At 40.4% G+C, this 14,392-nt stretch overlaps 1 protein-coding gene across 1 annotated transcript in view; it reads right to left on the bottom strand.

Annotated features, from left to right (window-relative positions):
- The window catches only part of LOC146664625 (excitatory amino acid transporter 2-like), a 28,771-nt gene extending 21,454 nt beyond the window's left edge, over positions 1 to 7,317 (bottom strand). Inside the window, exon 1 of the mRNA XM_085411828.1 lies at positions 7,074 to 7,317. The gene's annotated coding sequence lies outside the window, so the exon portion shown is untranslated. The remainder of the gene's footprint in view (positions 1 to 7,073) is intronic.
- Positions 7,318 to 14,392: the final 7,075 nt, after the last annotated feature.

The raw sequence follows: 14,392 nt of genomic DNA, 5'->3' as shown, positions 1-14,392 counted from the left end.
AACTGGAGTATTTTAGGTATTTTTTGAAATAAACAGAATTTTACAAATTTACAATTAGTAAAGATAAAGAAGCACTTTACTATCGCTCTTCTTTCAGAGCCATGTCTTTGAATCTGAAAAGCAGGAGCTAGCTGTTGCTTACTACTAACACTTTTTACACGTGAAGCCACATGGAGTCTCCTGCTACTCTTTGGTTCATCTTTTTTCCTTTAAAGTCATGCACACTTTGTCAAACTTATGTAAATATGTATTCAGTCACAGGCAGCAAAGGAATGCCGTAGAGGGTGAGCACTCTCTCATAGACTTTTTCCACAACCTAATTATCGTAGCCTGCGAGAAGATCGTAAACTTGCTTTGGATTTCAGGACGAGGAAACAAGGATTCCCAAAGATGTCAGTGGGAATGTACCAACAGGTCTGTGTAATCCATAAATGTTACATGGTAGACGTTGATTTCAGGTTATATGTCTATATATCTAGAAGACTAGATAGATAGATAGATAGATAGATAGATAGATAGATAGATAGATAGATAGATAGATAGATAGATAGATAGATAGATAGATAGATAGATAGATAGATAGATAGATAGATAGATAGATAGATAGATAGATAGATAGATAGATAGATAGATAGATAGATAGATAGATAGAGCTCCTAATTAACCAGTGCATAATGTGGTGAGCCAAACGCTGCTAACAAAACCCTCTCTGTGCTCATCGGCCATTGAGGCAATCCGCTCTTGGAACACGCCAACCCTACTAGAATAATGGGCCACTTTACAGGCCTCCAAGTTAGTTCACAGAATATAGAGCTGGGAAACCGCTCGCACAGGGTTCATGGGGAGGAGGGAAAACTTAATTGTTGCCTCCATTTTTGTTTTTCATCCCCCCCCCACCCTCTCTTTCTCCTCTCTTAGTTCTGAAAAGGGGGCTGACAAACAGGCAATGGACACAATTGTTGTGTGTTCCGCTGGACAAGTGGGTGAAGTAAACAAAACTAGACTGTAGGGTCTATCGACTGGAGCTTGTCAAGATGGGATAGGCTGAGCAGTGGGGAGCAGCACACATGCAGAGGAAGGATTGGTCAGGGAGTTGTGTAAGTAGGAGGGGTGAGGGCCACTGCCAGGTCTGGGGGGGAGTTAGGTAGAAAGGGTGAGAGTAAAGGGTCCTGAGGGAATCAGGAGAGAGAGAGCAAAAAAAAGAAGGGGGGGTTCCGGAAGAATTGGGGGGTGGACATGGGTGCTGAGGTTACTCTTCTAAGTGTGGGTATTGTATTTAGTGCTGAAGTTCTCATGCATGTCTTGCTTCAGCTCCCTAAAATGTCCGAAAGTGATGGAGCTCGCTGCGATTAAGTAGACAAGTAGCAGCTCTGCTTTGCGCTCCCACAGCTCAGGCTATTTACATACTCAAGAGGAACATTAATGCCAGTCGATCCCCCAAGGCTGAACAAAGAAGCACACAAACCTGCCTCTGAGGCCCATTACGCACTTAATTGAGGATTTGTGGAATAGTAAAAAGGGGCAAAGGAAGAGGAAGGTGGGTGAGACTGGGAGGGGTAGTGGGTGAAATGGGCAATTAAACAATTTCTTTGTTGTTTTTGTGTTATTTTTATGTTTTTCCCCCTTTGAGTTTCAGTAAGATTTGATTTCCAAAACATGGATTTCAAGTATCAAACATAGAAATGATAGGTAGACAAATGTAAACAGCAAAAGGAGCATCCAGTGGGATACGAGAGACTTTTCCTAAACCTAAAGACAGGTTAAACAAAAATGTTTGTTATTAATGTATTTTAACAGTTAGAAGGCCCTTTGGCATATTTTTAGTTACACATAACTGTTTTTGAAAGTCTCAATCTACAGATTAATGGAATAGCTCTATTATTGTTATTGAAAGTAGAGCATTTTTGTGATTGGATGCTACTTTCTGCAAAATGCAAAGGCATCTGACATCAAGTTAACAAAGCTGTTGTATAAACCAAAAGGAGCTCCATCTGATAATCAGTGTGAATCTGTCACGATAAATCACTGTTCAGATGAAGTCTTTTATTTGTTTTGAGCTCTAAATCTGCTTCAATTATGTTTCTTTTGTCGCCACACAATGGGATGATTGTTCATAGTGGCATGGTCTTTGGTGCCAGGAAGGAAAAAAAAAAGAAAGAAAATGAGACCCCATCTATCCTGCCTCTTCTTCCCTTTACCAATCACTATTGGAGTAATTTTGTGACTCCCCCTGCTGACCTGAATTGCAGTGTAGCAGGTGCCAATGGGATGTGGGTGGTTTGAAGTTTTTGCAAGGAGGAGGACAGTGGCAGTGATGAAGCGAGTGGGAGGGATGAGGCCTTTGCTGTACCAGTAAATGCTGACTCAAACCTCATGTGCGCGCACCCCCCAGCTAGTGTGGTGACCTCCAATATTAATTATGAGCAGTTATCTAATATGATGCAGAATATAGGTCAAAACAGGAATCGAAAACTGCAGATTTGCATATAATAGGCAGAGCAGATCAAGTCAGTATGTGAGGAAACTTATCTGTATTTATGTCACTTTCAGAATGTGATGGCACTGGCAGACTTTCAGTACGCATCCTTGATAATCTAACAATAACTTCTGACCCATGTCTACCAGATGGGACCAAACCCAAAATTCAGATAGTTTAGTAATGGGCCACAGGGCCAAGAACATTGCAAGCACTAAATTACACTAGAAGGCTAAAATGACATCTAATTACATGATATGAATTTTAATAAGCCACTATTACAATTTTTTTATTTCACAATAGTGTAGCAATGAGGCAATGTACCAGCCTGCAAAGCACAAAAAAGTACATAAAGTAGCACCATTTTACTTTGTTGCTGTTTATGAGTAGCCTATAGAGCACCTTTCCAGCACATATACAGAGGCCTTACGCTGTGATGGCAGAAATTCTAATAATACTGTACAATTAATTTTACTATATTTAAATAAATGTAAACTTTTTTCACTGTATTGTTTTTGTATGATGGAGTTAAGGTGTCTTTCTTTACCTCTGCTGTCAGAACCCTCATTAAGGAGAATTCTAGTCCAGCAGTACAAAATATTATTCTGAGACAAAATTTACATTACATGAGATAAACTGTAAACTTAAATGGCACCACGTGGGTGGTTTTGCTTCTTCTCCTGCACATCATCAGAGATTAATTGGGCAGTTTATATTGGTGTCTTATTGCAAAAATGAAGAAGTGCCTCATTCGTGGCCAGCAGAGATCTATCATTTTGCTGCCCAGCAGCAGTCCCGCTAGTGAATGCCTATGATTGTGTTCCTGTGCAGTCATACAGAAGTGAAGGGAGCTGGGCTCTTTGTTTGGTCATCCCATGGGAAAGGCTTAACTGTCCAGCTCTCTGAGAACCAAAACATTGGTTCTATAGGCAGAACTACAAGAGGGAAAGGAAAAAAAACAGATGATGAATCACCTTCTTCCCCATATTGGGAAGACTCACAGCTGTGATAGAGTTACAAGAAAAAGACAAATCACGATTCAAAGCCCAGAGAGAAAAGTTGGCAAACAAATACAGTAAAATTGAGTAAAAAAATGAAATTGGGTGATATTACTGTAATTTGGAAGGACTGGAATAAAAGCAACAGCTAGAGAAAGAAAAGGGGGAGTGCTGAATGAGTGTAAAAAGAGAGATAGAGAGATAGCGATAGACAAGCACGGGTGGTAAAGAGTGAAAAGAGGAGCTGGATGGCACTTTGGCAGCTTTTGAATGTTCCCAGGAGGATTACTCAAGCACTAGATGCCACAGACTGCCAGCGAGACCACAGAGAAGCTGGGTGAATGGAGACACACAACCACACATGGACACAGGTACACATCTCTGTGGATGTCCTCCTGCTGTGGACTGGTCTCTAGTTCACCTGTTTCCTCTCTTTCTTTTTTCTTCATCTACCATCAGTTTTCTTTCATTCTTCCACATTTCTCATCACGTTCTCCACCTCCTTTTTCATCCCATTCTAAATCACACTTGTTCTCAGTGTCTTCAATCAAGCCTTTCCAAACAGATAAGAGAACAGGTCTGACTTGCCCAGCCCCAGACAGGTAACAAGTGCTTCGAGATACATTTTTCAGAGAAAAATGTATCTCGGTCTCAAGGAGGGGAAACAACCCCACCTTCTCCCTTGCTCACCCACTCCATCATTTATCAATTTAAAAACAAAGACTTCTATGTATTACTCTCTGTCCTCCCCAGCATTTTATCTTCCTATTACTCCCACATGTTAACTCTCTCGCACTCTACCTCACACTTCTCACAGTGTAAAACCTCAGTTTGTCTGGCAAAAACTAAAGTGCTTTGGATTTCAGTGGGTGATTTTTCACCTGTTTGTTTGTTTGTTTTTGTTTGTTTTTATTTATTCCACCACATAGCTTGAATTTTCTTTGAATCAGTTCATGTCTAAATACTGCTGACTGCTTAGTTGGTCCACTGTTCCCAGTCAACTGAGTACATTAAAAAAATCTATCTACTGGATTCCTTCTCTAATAATTCTGAAGCACAACAGATCTTTATCAAGTTTCAAAACTATTGAGATTGATTGGTGGAATTTAATTTGCACTAAAGAGGATAGTCCCTGAAGAAGATATCAGTCAATCGACGCATGGATTTTTTGACAAGGCGCCATGATTTGCCTTCAGCCGGTTTCTCCACAACAATGTGAGCGTGTATGTGTATGTGAGTGTTAACCTAAACATCTGTCCTGCCCTGAGGGCAACGAATGTTGTCTTCACTAATTAAAGTAGCACTTGACAGATGTTAAGGATAACAGCTTTGGCAAAATACACTTTTGACTTGTTTCACTTCTAGAGCAAGATTGGCCATGCTGCAGGAACTTTGATGTGCATGTGTGTGTCTGTACTGCGTGTTTTTTGTGTGTGCGTGCACATGCATGACAACTGGCAACTCCTTTGTTACATGTTTTGAGCTTCCAAACTTCCGAGAGTTAAAACATATTTTAAACATATTTATTAAAATTTTACATTTTTGATAGTCATTGCAAAATTGTCTTTAAAGTTGCAATATTTGTCTTTTCAACAGTGTTACTTTGACCATTTCTATAAGCTGAAAAGCACAGAAAGAGAGAAAATTCCTTTTCCTGTCTTGTAACAAAAAATCATAAACACCCTAGAAATAATTAGTTTTTGATCCTAATTAATTCCTAACAAATGCAGGAAAGGAAGATTCAAAATTGAACTGACAGATACAGTGCCTACAAAACGTGTAATTAATTTCTTCTGTATAAGTGGATGCTAAATATATGCATCATACAAACATTGATGTGGATGCAAATTTTCATTTATGTGAAATGCTATGGCTGCACTTCACAGTGTGAAACTGCATGACAGTTTGCAAATATGCTTGCAAATATAAATGATCCCCCCTCCCTCCCCCAGCTGCATGTGTGGATTTGCCTTGAATGTGTGTCAGGTTCAGTCATGTAAGGCAGAAAAATGCCACAGTGCAATAGTTTGCCAATATGGATCAGCTGCATGAACAGTTGCTTTACAGATTCTCGTAGCAATTACAATGAAGGTCAAGACCTCAGCGATCATGTCTCCTCATGGTACAGCCAGTTCCTCTCACAAGGCCCACCGATGGAAGAAAACATGCCCATTAAACCCAAACATATAGACTTATCTGCACTCAGGCGAAGCGCCAAACCCTGTCTAGGTTTGATCAACATGCTTTTGACAGAAGCATCCATAAACAACCCTGTAACCGTTTTCAAGACCATCCAAGATTAATGCAGAAGGCGATCAACTGAGAGTGCCAAGAGAATTGGTTTCCATGGTGACATTGATGGTGCGATTGGAAAACTGTGTGTTTGTGTGTGCTCACACCCCAACGCCCATGTGCATTCCTTTTAATATCATAAGGAAGAGTGCTGCAAGGATTGGTTTCAGATGGGGTGGCGTTTGTATCCAAAGGTAAGAAGGGGGGAAAGGGGTGGGAGGCGACAGCTCGCTATAAGATATTTTCTGGTTTTTTGTTTTTTTTTAAGGGAGGAGTTCATATATTACTCAAATGCATGGTCGTCTTGTAAATGCAAGAGGCTGCCGACACATGACACCTCTACGAGGCTACGAATAGATTTTCCACAATAAAATACTTTATAAGAAGCTGCAACACAGGCTACAACTTGTTGGCTTTATCTTCAGAATCACTACACAGGCCACACAAGAAAAACACGGTTTGTTCATTAGTACGCAGTTACACCTGGTGTCAAACCAAAATTTATAATGGAACTGTAAAAAATATGTCACAGCACCTATTTACAATAAAATCTACTTTTTCTATGTGATTTGCGCTTAACCCATCTGGATTTCTCTAAACAATAATAAAATGGGAATCGTTTCGCGTTTGGATGAAGGAAAACAAGGGCAGCCACCTTCACAGAGTGCTGTTTTTGGCTCAGCTGCCAGTTAATTAGAATAATTATTATTAGAATAATCACGGGCCATCCTCAGAATTGTGTCCAGAAATGTTAGGTATCAAAGTGTTGACCATCGCAAAGCCGGGTTTATTTTTAACCGTCCACTGTAATGTTTCTTTACATCGTTTATCTACATCTCGTCCAACCGACTTTCATTTAACATTTGGCATTTTCGCGATCCGAAGAGAAATATGAGCATATTTAGCCCTTTTCACTGCTGCAATTTAATCTGCAGCTCAAGCTTATTGTTGACGGTCGGCCTTGTGGGACTTTTCACTGCAGGTTGTCAGTTTACCTTTGGAGTAGCTGCGATATGAATGTAAAAACAAACAAACAAACAAACAAACAAAAATGTTAATGAAAAGGGGGAGAGATGGAAATCTGTCAACCAATTAGCTTTTTGAAATGGTTTACCTACTAGCATGTATATCAGGTGCACCTGTAATCGTTTCTCAAAGCAATTACTTATGTTTACCTGTAAGTTGTGGTGATGAACAACCAACTGGATGTGACGCCAAAGAAAAGCCACTCACTCGTTAATAATCAACCTGTTTGTGTTTACGTATGCTATTTGCATGTTTAAAATAAATGCCAATCATTGTCTTACCTTTGCAGCAAATCGCGGCGAAAAAAAGTTTTTGGTGCTGTCCCCGTACAGGACCTTATTTCATCAGCTTCAGAGAGGGGCTGCCACCGCGAGATTCAGAGCGCACCGCGTTCCAAGACAGGAGCGCTTCACAGACCAAACAGGGATTTTCTGTTAGTAAAATCCGAGGAGCTCCGCAGCTCAACGATCCCACTGAATGAGCTCTGCCTCACCTCACTCTTCGGCGCTTTACTCCCCCACCCACCTCCACCCGTTCCCCCCCTCTTTGTTCCTTCTGCATGGGAATGCCAACTCTCGTTGGCTGAAGATGCAGCCTGTACCGTACCCCTTTTTCTCTCCGTGTCTCCCTGTGACCCTCTCTACCCCACTCAGTCTCTAGTTTTCTTTCACACGTATGCATAGGAGCACGCGCGCGATTTACCGGCAAGGACACGCAAAACCTTCCTCATAAGGACATTGGTTAAGTGAGCTAGATTTCCTTAAAGTGAAGCCCACTAATACCAACCTAACCTCAAAAAGTGTCCTAATTAAGTCATTCTTTGATAGCCATGAGGTGATCTGCGGATTTTTCTGATCTACACCAATGGCATTATTGGTGATGTGAGGTTTTATTACCTATTTTTACACAGGCTCGAGGTTATATTAGACCTGCACTACATTTTATATGTTGTCGGTCTAACTTGCAGCATATTTATTAGATAAATGAAAGAAAAGTGAAATATATATCCAGTCTAAGTCTAAAGTAAGAAGAAGGTGTTATTAGTTAGTATTTAGCTTCATGTAAGATTCAAAGAATGACGCAGAGAATCTTCAACCCAAAGCTAAAATTAAATTTAATACGGTAGTAGTATGAGAAAAAAAAGTATACAATCTTTACAATGGACTACACGATGAACTCTCATTTTCTTTCTCTTGAAAATGACTGCAATGATCAATTGTTGGCAAAGAAGTAGTCCATTAATTCTGAGTGGGATAATACATTTAAGATTACCCTGAAGTCCAAATCAAAAATACTGCCTTCATTCTGGTGATGGATATAAAGTAGTGTGTGTCATCTGGCTTCATGGATGAAATCTGGGTATCATCTGCATAGAAGTGAAGATGTATATTTCGCCTTCATACTGCCTGTATAATGTAAATAGAACTGGTTCTAGCACGGAACCCTGTGGAACTCCATAATGAACCTTAGCATATGAGAAAGACTCACCACAGGGAAAGCTAAAGGCTAGGCCTGAAACTCTGATTGTGGGTGACTCTGCCGTAAAGGATGTACAAAGGATGTGCGGTAAGAACACTAAAGTCCTCTGCTTTCCTAACGATATGGTCAACAACCTGAAGGAGAGAATTCTTCAAATTGCAGATGAATATCCAACTGTGACAAACATTGTTCTGCATACAGGGTCAAACGATGTGTCCAAACAACAGTCGGAGGTTCTGAAACGGGACTTTACTGGATTATTAAATACTGTAAACTCTCTGAATGCAGCTGTATTCATCAGTGGACCTGTACCGCCGGTCAGAGGAGGAGACGAGAGATTCAGCAGGTTGTTTACACTGAATAAATGGCTTATATCAGCATGTGCTGACCACTCAGTGCACTTTATCGACAACTTTAATATTTTTTGGGAACGCAGGCATCTGTTCAAAGCAAATGGATTTAATTTTAACAAGTCAGGGGTGAAACTGTTCACCTCCAACTTGTTTTATTCCATACGTCATCCATCCATGCTTGGTGCCAAGGCTGAGATAAACGAGGAGTTATCTCATAAAGAGGAACAAACAGTACTCCAAGAACAGACAAAGCCCAGCAGAAACCTTGAGGAGGAGCTCCATTTGCCCCCACCCGGGAAGAGCCTCAGAAAGGAGAGACATCCATGGCATCTGAGGAAGAGCCTCAGAAAGGAGAGACATCTAAGGCAAGAAGAGGGGTCCCTATTTGCCTCCAACTCTCTCAACAACACCAACGACCAGGACAAGGGACCACGACCTTCCCCAGTCCCCCAAACCCCTGACAGGCCATCACCCTCCTCCCCCTCCCTTTCTCCCTCCTCCCCACACCTGAAATTCACTGAGGAGATGATGGAGCGGGTCAATGCTGGGCTCAGATCTACCCCCCGTCCCAATCCCTTTTTGTCCCCCATAAACCCCCCACCAGAGTGGCCAAAGGTTCGCCATCGAGCCCCACCCTCAACAGAGCAATCGAAGTCACATTGCCCAGCCTCGCCCCCCTTAGTTCCTCTTCATGCCCTGTCTCCGCAGTCTGATGCGTGATGTGTGAAGGGTCCGGGCTGTGAGGATTATGGCAGTGATGACTTTTCCCAGGAGAAGCTGGGACCCTGTTTACTAGAAGGTTTTAAAATTTCTGTACTTTTAGGTGACAGGAGACATGTGGCCTGGTCAAAACACAGAGAGCTGCACTCTAAAAGATCTTTAAACATAGTAAACATACCTTGTGTGCCACAGACTGCTCCCAAACACGAGGGGACAAGTAATACCTCTAAAACACTTAAGTTGGCTTTATTAAACATTAGATCTCTAGCTGGGAAAACATTTTTAATTAATGATTTAATCACTGAGCACAGCCTTGATTTTATGTTTTTAACTGAAACTTGGTTGGACCAAAATAACAGTGGAGCTGTTCTCATCGAGACGACCCCTCCTAACTACAGTTTTATCAGTGAGGCCAGGGTGAGCAGGAGAGGAGGAGGGGTTGCTGTCTTATTTAATGAATCATTTCAATGTAAGCAGCTATCTCCTGGAAGTTTTCAGTCTTTTGAATATGTGGCTTTACAGCTGAAGGCCCCATCCAAAGTTGTGTTTCTTAATGTTTACAGGCCTCCCAAATACTGCACAGACTTTTTTAATGACCTCAGTGAACTGCTGTCTGTGATCTGTGTTGATTTTGACTGTGTAATTATTGCTGGGGATTTTAACATTCATGTGGACAACCCTCAGGACAAAGGGACTAAAGACCTGAGTAACACTCTGGGCAACTTTGGGCTGACTCAGCATGTAACAGAGGCCACACATAATAGAGGACACACTCTTGACCTACTGATCTCCAAAGGCCTGAGCATTTCAAAGGTTACTGTGTCTGATGTGGGCCTGTCTGATCATTACTGTGTTTTCTTTGAAAGTAAAATCTCAGCCCACACAAATATATCAACAACAGTGATCACAAAACGGTGTATAACTGAACACAGTAGTGCAATTTTTAACCAGGTCTTCCCATTAACACCTGACCTGCCCAGAGGGTCAGTCAATGAGCTCGTCAATAGCTTCAATGCTAACATGTTAAATGTAATGGACACTATTGCTCCCATTAAGGTGAAGGTTATCTCTGGAAGGAAAAAGTCTCCATGGAGAAACTCCACACTGGTGAAAAAAGAAAAAAGAGAGTGTAGGAAAGCTGAGCGCAGATGGAGAAAAACAAACCTCCAGGTTCATTATGACATCTATAAAGAGAAACTTCACAATTATAATTTACAACTGAGGAGTGCAAGAAGGTCCTACTTCTCTGACATCATCACTAAAAACAGCCATAATGCTCGGGTCTTATTTTCTACAGTTGACAGGCTAACAAACCCTCCTGTGTCAGTGGCAGCTGAACTTCATTCGACCATGGCCTGCAATGACTTTGCCAAATTCTTCACTGAAAAAATCCAAAAAATTAGACAAGCAATTGGTACATCAACAGCAGATCCAGGATATGTACTGTGTCCACCAAAAAACTGTTTAAACACCATGAAACAGTTTCAACCTATTAACAGCAAAGACCTGGAGGACATCTTAGGTCAACTGAACTCCTCCTCCTGCTGTTTAGATGTCCTGCCAACAAGTTTTTTCAAAAAGGTCTCAAAGACTTTAGAGTCAGACCTGTTACAGATCGTCAACTTTTCTTTATTATCAGGTGTGTTTCCAGAATCACTAAAAACTGCTGTAATCAAACCTATACTGAAAAAGGACAATCTTGACAAGACACAAATGAACAACTACAGGCCGATCTCAAATCTCCCGTTTTTAAGTAAGATCATTGAAAAAGCAGTTTCTCAACAGCTCAGTTACTTCTTAAAACAGAATAATTGCTACGATGCCTTCCAGTCAGGTTTTAGACAGAACCACAGCACTGAAACCGCTCTGACCAAAGTGTTTAATGACATATGTCTGAATACAGACAGTGGAAAAATGTCAGTCCTAGTTTTACTGGATCTCAGTGCAGCATTTGATACAGTTGACCACAACATATTACTCAAACGACTGGAGAACTGGACAGGTCTTTCAGGAACTGTACTAAACTGGTTCAAAACATACGTAGAAAACAGGAAATACTTTGTATCAATAGGTAACTTCACATCTGAGCAGACAAGTATCACATGTGGAGTTCCCCAAGGTTCCATCTTGGGACCCCTTCTGTTTAACATCTACATGCTCCCACTGGCACAGATTATAAAGAACAACAAAATAAACTATCACAGCTATGCAGATGACACACAAATATATATCACAATGTCACCAGGAGACCGAGGCCCTGTACAGGCTCTTGGTAAATGCATTGAGGAAATCAATGACTGGTTGTGCCACAATTTTCTCCAGCTAAACAAAAACAAAACTGAGGTAATAGTTTTTGGCGCCAAAGAAAAACGATTACAGGTCACCAGAGAACTTCAATCCATACATCTAAAAACCACAAACCAGGCGAGAAATTTGGGTGTAGTGATGGATGCAGACCTAAACTTAGAAAAACACATTAAGACAATAACAAAGTCAGCTTACTATCACCTCAAGAATATTTCAAGGATAAAAGATCTGATGTCTCAACAGGACCTGGAAAAACTAGTCCATGCATTCATTCTTTAGTAGGCTTGATTACTGTAACAGCATCTTTACAGGTCTACCTAAAAAATCAGTCAGACAACTACAGCTCATTCAGAACTCTGCTGCTCGAGTCCTCACTAAGACCAAAAAAGTGGACCACATCAGTCCAGCTCTGAGGTCCTTACACTGGCTGCCTGTCCGTCAGAGGATAGACTTTAAACTTCTGATGCTGGCCTATAAAGCTCTGAATGGTTTAGGACCAAAATACATCAATGACCTCCTGACCCAGTATGAACCATCCAGATCCCTCAGGTCATCTGGATCCGGTCTTTTATCAGTTCCCAGAGTCAGAACCAGACACGGAGAAGCTGCATTCAGCTTTTATGCTCCTTATATCTGGAACAAACTCCCAGAAAGCCTCAGATCAGCTGAAACACTCAGTTTATTTAAATCCAGGTTGAAGACTCACCTGTTCTCAGCTGCATTTGAATAAAGCACCAAATCCACACTTTAAGCTTAAATTTCAAAACTTACATTTAACTACTGATTTTATCTACTGTTCTGATTTTATCTGTTTTGATTTTATATACTGTTTTGTTTGTTTGTTTGTTTGTTTGTTAATTAGTTAGTTAGTTTATTTGCTTGTTTTAATCAATTTTAAATCATGCTTTTTATTTGTTCTTGTTTCTAATGTCTCTGTAAAGCACTTTGAATCACCTTGTTGTTGAATTGTGCTATACAAATAAACTTGCCTTGCCTTGCCTTGCCTTGCCTTGCCTTGCCTTGCCTTGCCTTGCCTTGCCTTGCCTTGCCTTGCCTTGCCTTGCCTTGCCTTGCCTTGCCATTTGCATGAACAAATTTGAGTCTCAGATATAATTCAAACAACTGCAATGTAATAGCTTTAATATCTATGGTATGCTCTAATGGTTGTAAGAAAAAATCAAGATCAACAGTATTGAATGCTGTGCTGAGGTCTAGCAGGACAAACACAAAGATAAGAGGCCATACGAATATCATTTGTGACCTTCACTAACATTGTTTCTATACTGAGATGACCTGATTGAACTGCTTTAACCTCCTAAGACCCGAACTCTTTCACGGCATGCATTTTTAATTTATCTTTGATATTTGGGCTGATTGGGACCTGATGAATGTAAAAACAAAGAATTACCAGATTTTTTTTTACCTAATTTTTGTTTCTAAGAAAAATGAGAGCCACATATGAAGATATTCGTTTAAAATTTTGATAGAACAGTAGCAGTATAATGTCCTCGTAAGTGGATATCAGGTCCTTGTAGAGCAAAATTTAGTATTTTGGTGTAAATAACCCAAAATGTGATGTCCACATATGTGGACGCCAGGTCCTAGGAGGTTAAAGCCCACAAAGGTGTCAAGTTTCCAATTATTCATGAACCATTCCAGTTTGGGCACAGTGTTGTAAAAGTGATATCTCCCACACTGATTTTCAATGCTAAAATAAACCTCTAAAGTTACAACATAGTTAAAGAAGTTAAATAACTCATCTCAGACTTAACCCAGACAGCATAAACAATTCTACCTTTCTAAATGTTTTGATTATGCAAGGTGGTGTGAGACCTTTTTCTGAAAGGAATAAAGAGTTAAAATGTCAGAAATGCTAAAATAAAATTCTCCTATTGATTCCATTGAAAGACAAGACATTATAGAAATATAAAGTAAGTAGGTCAATATTTTACTTTCACAAGGCATCGTGACACATCCTCAATTTAATGTTTTTGCCTCAGTGTAGCTGATAAAGACGTATAGTTACAGTGTTCCAGACCATGGGCTATTAATGATTCTGTGGGACTGTCAAACAGCAACCTTTCTCACTCTGGAATTTGAAAACAGATTTTTCTTAAACTCTGTCTTTCTGTTTATTTATCAAGATTTCTTGCTTTCATGTACAATTTTTAGGGTTTTTTTTTTATTTAGATTTTTTTTTCTTTGCTCAGCTTCAACAGGACTCTATGAGAGAAGGCTTTTCACCCCTCCATAGGTCTGGCTTGCCTGATCGAGTACAAGTAGCATATTTCAAACATGATGTCAAAAACTGGCTTTGTAACAAGTTTGTTTTCAAAGCCAATGAACTTTCAAAATTCACTGGCTACAAAATACCTTTGAGATGAGTTTGCGATCAATGGACTGATCTTTAAAGAGTGGGATTTGACTCATGAGAGTGCTGTTTGCATGCTGTTTCCTGTCAGTTCAAAGCCCTTGAAATCCATAAATCCCCTTTAAGCTGATCTGTTAGGGAATACTCTAGTTTGAGTGGGGACATAGTGATGAAGCAGTGCTTAAGGTTACTGTTTCTCTGACAGCATGTGATAGATCACACTGAATTATCATTGAAGTTACTGTACATTTAGATAAATATGGTCTTTGCATTTAAAGCTTATTAACCTCTTAAGCCCCAATGCTCCCTGATACGGGGGGAAAAGGCAGGAGATGAGTTAGGCTTGAGGCTTAAGAGGTTAAGCAACAAA

The sequence above is a fragment of the Rhamphochromis longiceps genome, linkage group LG7 (assembly GCF_057381845.1).
Source record: "Rhamphochromis longiceps isolate RC_006_pf linkage group LG7, R_longiceps_female_GT1.1, whole genome shotgun sequence".
Classification (NCBI taxonomy): Eukaryota; Metazoa; Chordata; class Actinopteri; order Cichliformes; family Cichlidae; genus Rhamphochromis; species Rhamphochromis longiceps.
Note: the sequence above shows the minus strand (reverse complement) of the source record. Positions and strands in the feature narration are given on the sequence as shown.